General features: G+C 35.1%; 1 long non-coding RNA gene across 1 annotated transcript; it reads right to left on the bottom strand.

Annotated features, from left to right (window-relative positions):
* Positions 1 to 357: 357 nt before the first annotated feature.
* LOC134287208 (uncharacterized) lies at positions 358 to 814 on the bottom strand. The gene is made up of 2 exons (XR_009997120.1): positions 673 to 814; positions 358 to 613 (listed from the first exon to the last, which is right to left on the bottom strand). It is a non-coding gene; the product is annotated as an uncharacterized LOC134287208 (long non-coding RNA).
* Positions 815 to 6,032: the final 5,218 nt, after the last annotated feature.

Raw genomic sequence — 6,032 nt, 5'->3', positions numbered from 1 at the left:
CATCATTCAGCAACGTGTACACTGGCAAACGTCAAAGCGATGGAACATTAGCGCATCTGGTGGAACGATCGCGCAAATCAAATGAAATTTGAATTGATCGTTAAATACATGTGCCAGGCCGTTTTGAAGAGTGTTACGTCTGTTTGTCTGTGATCACACGAAGGCTTTGAGTGAGCAGAATTTGTTTCCGGATTTGAAGGTACCGTCGCCGCATACAGTTGTTGGCCACTTCTGCAGAAAGACTTGCTATCGATTGCACAAAATCGTGGTGATATTTTGCTAGCATTAGCCTCACCATATTGTTTTTCGATTGCCTTCTTCTTAGCATTAAAGTGTAGCTGGATCTCTTTTACGGCCTTTTTGTATGCCTCCTCAATTTCCATCAACTCCCGCTCGTACTCTTCTTCTATCTGTTTCTCCCGCAGTTCGTATTCTGCCTTCCATAATTTACTTCGTTCTTCCAATAGCATAATGCTTCGTTGTGTACACTCTATAGCAAGCTCCTTAGTGTACTCAATAAAGATCTTAAAATCTTTGAAGTTTGTTGGGGCAATCTTAACCGGAATGATTGAATACCTCTCGACAGCAGATTACATTGCAATCAGCTTCAAAGCTGCAATTTTATTATAATTTCAATTAATACATTTGATTATAATATAATATAAAACTTACATTTTAGTATTTACATCCACGATGATTCGATTCCCCAACACCATAACTTAACAACAACCTCATAAACTATTATCGGTTTTCTATACCCGACATTATGCCAACTATTATCCAGTGCTGCCAGTTTCACCAAGCAGTAGTAAAGTCACCACAACATAAAGCATACGGCTTAGAATAACTTTATTTTCTCAGTAGTACCGTAGTACCATAGACTTAAAAGTTGGTAGTACGGTAGTACGGCAGTACAATCCCGTTTTCTGAAATTCGCTTTCCTTGGTACGCAAGAAAAATATTCGAAAAGACTTTCATTGTACAGTAGCGAAATGGAGTCCATAAGGATAAATTTTTAGTTTGTATCGCAAGTTATGTACTAAATTGATATACTAAAGGCTAAAAATATACAGTTTTAGTGATGATATGGTAAGAAATTTGAAAGTAAGCTCAACTTCGGCTGATTTTCATGAAAATAACCGTTATATCAAAGATAAATTTATAAAACGTAAACTTTGGACAAAATTTATCACAATAAGAATACAAGCATGTTTTATAAGTGAGAATGGTGTGAATCAACCCGATAAGACGCACCCATGCGTCCTTAATACAACAAATCTCATCAAAACAGGTAAATGGACATTTTTTTAATTCACGTTATATTTTGTACAAAATAAAACGGCTTCGTACTTTACCAATACGATCTCATATTTTTTTCTTCTGGTCATAGTTGCTACTAGCAATGGGAAGGACAAGAACTTAATTTGTTTCATTCTAAAACCTAAGACACATAAGCGATCAACAGAGAAGGATAAAGGACAGTTAGTTCCAAAACATATGCTGTATTTGGTGTGGGCTAGTTAACTAACACATATGCATATGCTTACGTCCAAAACTGCTGTTTACCAATAATAGCCTACCTTGTCTTTGTATGCCGGGTATGTGTTATAGTAATCAAACTGTTGTAACATTGGAAACATTACCATAGACTAATTGACATTACGTTAACACGCTGGTTCATCTCATCCCACCCGTTTCAATTTAATTTGCCTCGGTGTATCATATTTTCAATGTTGATAAGATAGTTCAAATCAGTAAATGTCAAAAAACACATACTCTGCTTTTAAAAATGTGTTGAATTGGAACTAATGATCTTCATTTTACGAAAGGCGTTTGTAACCGCGATTTGAATTTGAGATGGATCAACGGATTTGCTTTTTTTTATTTTGCAGGAAACAGTGGCCTGTTTCACTGGTACAGCACTATACGTCTTCGTGCGGAGAAATAATTGAGAAAATAGACAGGAAAGTAAGATAAATGCGAAAATATGCCTTAACATTTTGTGTAGAATATGTTTAAAGAATCAATAGACAGTACGAAGCTTGTCGAGAGAACTAGCATTTTTCAAATTATTTGCTAGTGATTCTGTATGAAGGGATTGAATAATAAAACTTAAATTATTGATGTCACCATAATTCCACAGACAAACAGACGTAACTCTTAGAGTAAATTCATCAAAAACTTTTGCCCGGTGTCATTTTCATGAGCACACTGCCACCTGTTGGTAGAACCGCGCGCAACACTATCGGCCATGATGGTTTTCGATTTGACGTTTTGCTGACACGCACACTACTACACAAATTGCCTGTGATTTTTGTTTGCATCATTCAGCAACGTGTACACTGGCAAACGTCAAAGCGATGGAACACTAGCGCATCTGGTGGAACGATCGCGCAAATCAAATGAAATTTGAATTGATCGTTAAATGCATGTGCCAGGCCGTTTTGAAGAGTGTTACGTCTGTTTGTCTGTGATAATTCCTTAACACAATCAAGACAAAAACACGTTGAGCATACGTGATTTTTCACTTTGTATGTGTTTTTGGGAATATCTTATGTGACTTAAAAAAAATACCCAAAGATTCAAATTTCACCAAATAGTAAATCGTGAATAACGCTAAAATGAATAGAAAAAACGCCATGCTGTCTTCGGCAAAGTTTTTCCTCACAAAATTTCCTATCTTTTTTATGGAAATCATTTTAAATTCAAAAATTCAATTTAAAAAAATTACCTGCAAAACATGCCGTGAATTATTTTTCTCAAGTAGTTTAGATCTATATCTATATATAATTTTTGTACGGTAAAAAAATATTTGTATGAAATCGATAAGCTGCGAGGAGCCACGTGGATGATTTCACACCTGCTTGCTATACAGGGGATACTCAAAATAACTGGGACAGGCAAAATTTTCACTTTTCAAAAAATGTTCAAATCGCTGTAACTTTTCGAAAAAGGCATCAAATGTTCTCAAATTTTTACTGTAAGCTCATCAACTAGTTGTGTATCAGTGGTCAAAATTTGGGAAGGATCGGGCCATTCTACACAAAGTAATAAAAGTTCTAGAAAAAGGTATAATTATCCGATAGACAATTTTGGGCTGCTATATCTTCGGATTCAATGAACCGAATGCAATGAAATTTTGATCATTTACGACTTAAATAATGAACTTTAAAAAACAGTTGACTTAATTTGAAATTATTAATAAGAAAAAAAGTTATGGCGATTTCATTTATTCCATGTTTTTTTAGTAAATTTATCTATTTTTCATATGCATCCCATTACTTTTTCAATTTAATGAAGGCTATTTGATTGCTTTTCTTTGAAACATAAATATATTCAATTCAATTAGAGGGAATTTAAATGAACTATAATTACTATCTCGAATTTTGAAACGATGATGAAGTTTTGGAAAAATTGGTGTTATATCAGAAAAATAATCTAATCGAAATAATTTTCTTTCGTGTGAAGAATTTTAAGTTTAGTCAAATGTTTTTAATAGCTCATTATATGAGTCATAAATAATCAAAATTTCATTGCATTCGTTTCATTGAATCCGGAGATATAACAGCTCAAAATTGGCTATCGGAAAATTATACCTTTTTCTAGAACCTTTATAACTTTGTGTAGAATGGCCCGATCCTTCCCAAATTTTGACCACTGATACACAACTAGTTGATGAGCTTACAGTAAAAATTTGAGAATATTTGATGCCCTTTTCGAAAAGTTACAGCGATTTGAACATTTCTTGAAAAGTGAAAATTTTACCTGTCCCAGTTATTTTGAGCATCCCCTGTAGTTTTGATCTCGGTTTTGATGGTGTTCCAATGAGATTCTCAAAGATTTAGGTTAAGATTTTACAAATCTGAAGAGCTATATGCGTGGTGGCGGTTCCAACCGAATACAGGATCAATAGTGGTGTACTGCCGTTACACAGTTGGCAGTGGAGCTTTCGCCTATGTTCATCCGCTTTCAGCTTTGTCTATAATAGATAGATAAGCATTGATAGCTTTTTATTTCAGTTATTCAATAGCATTTAAACTTGCCATTCTCTGAACACATATTACTTTGCTTTGAACACCTCGCCACGTTTTCCGTCCGTTTGATCTTTTGTCTGATAAAATCAAAACAAAGTTCATTCTCAACAGAAATTCATTCCAGTTGCTCCCATAATAAATTTATGTGTGAACTGTTATAGATTTTAACTATTACATTTTAAACATAATTCAAAAAGGAACTGCTTTTCAATATTATGTGTGGGTTATATTAAGGGTATATGCCATCCTGCAGGGTTCCTGATTTCCACTTTTCATCTTCTTCCACATTCGAAGACAGTCAGCAGCGAACGGTTGTCGCTTTAGTTCGTGTGTATGCTTGTCAGCGACGATAGCAAACTCCGGCGAACGGTGGGAAGCCACATTTGGAAATTACTCATTCGTCCACATTCGCATCGCAAGCGAATGCGATTCGTGAGTGATGCGATTGATATTGTGCATGGGAATTTATGATGTTTTCGAATTAGTTTCTTTGCGAATCTAGCATTTCAACAACAATACAGTAAAAATGTATGCATTACATGCAGAAATTCTCTTCTATTTATGATAATAGCCGCTTCGATCGCTCACCAGCATTCTTCACCATTCGCCATTCATTCATTCGCTTGCGATCCAAACTGCGACGAATGGCAACGAATATTCATGTCAAGCAGTTGACTCATCGCTTCCCACTGGTGATGGGGTTGCGTGTTTGATCACGACGATCCGTTTGCTGCATCTTTTTCGATTCGCTTCAGCAAAGAGGAGTGAATATGAATGGAGTGAGGCGAATATACCGATCCTTGGCTAATAGTGTACTGAATGAACTATTCCAGACGAGTACGTGCCGTAATCCGGGAAATGGGGCAGTTCGGAAAATGGTTTTCTGAGAAATGCATTATTACGGAAAATGTCTTTCCGGGAAATAGTTTGAACTGTACGACCATAACAGTAAACCTAGAAAGAACAGCTCATGTTAAAAGAAGGGCAAATATCAGCTGGAAATATCAGTAATCACATTCAACACATTATTTATAAACTCGAAGATGAGCCACATGTATGTAATTACATGACAGCTCTGTCGGTCAACCAATTTACTGCTTATCATAATTTGGCGAAACTTGTGTTCAGCTATGTGACCGGGTCATGGTTTGGGTCAAAAGATTACCGGTGCATAAGGCATGGGATCAAATGTCTGGTATTGCTATGCAATCTGGAAACAAATTTCGGGAAGAAATCTTTTCCGATAAATGGTTTTCCGGTAAATGATTCATTCCGGGTAATGGTTTTCCGATAAATGGCATTCCGGGTAATGGTTTTCCGGGTAATGTCGTAAAACCTAAAAATACGATACATTTTATTGTTACAACACCATTTTTTCGAAAATTATTCACCAATAAACGTAATAATTGGGTTCTTCAGGGGCATCCGGATTATTTCAAATTCGGATTCACCGCCCAAAAATTAGTCGAAATCCAAAATTTCATAATTTTTGGAGTGCGGGAACTATTTTTAAAAAGCACTTAAATTTTGTAAGAAAATTTTATTTGTTCGGGTCGAATTGTCATTGAACTGTCATTCTATCCACGAAAATTAAAACTGTTTTGTTATTTTAAGCATCAAAACAAAGCTATTGAAATCCAATAAAATCATGTTGTACTCAGGAAAATGAGTTCTATCGATTAGGCTATAGAAAATAGCAATATTTTATTCACAAAATAACCCAATTGTAATTTTCCATCTAATTGTAATAAATCACCACTATTGTATTTTCCAAAATACAATATGTCCTAATGTTTTTTTCATTATTCTTACAATGATTGCTATTGCTTTAGTAAGATGTGGTAAAAATCATAAGGTGTTCATGAATTTCGTAAGTTTTTTTTAGTATTTGATACACTTTTTTTCTTACTTCCTTACTTAATTGTCCCTTGACCATAGACTAATTCCTTGACTTGCCCTGTCGTTTCGCACAATACATACGAAGTGGAAACTATCCAT

This window comes from Aedes albopictus, chromosome 2, assembly GCF_035046485.1.
Source record: "Aedes albopictus strain Foshan chromosome 2, AalbF5, whole genome shotgun sequence".
Taxonomy (NCBI): Eukaryota; Metazoa; Arthropoda; class Insecta; order Diptera; family Culicidae; genus Aedes; species Aedes albopictus.
This window is presented reverse-complemented; position numbering and strand designations above follow the sequence as displayed.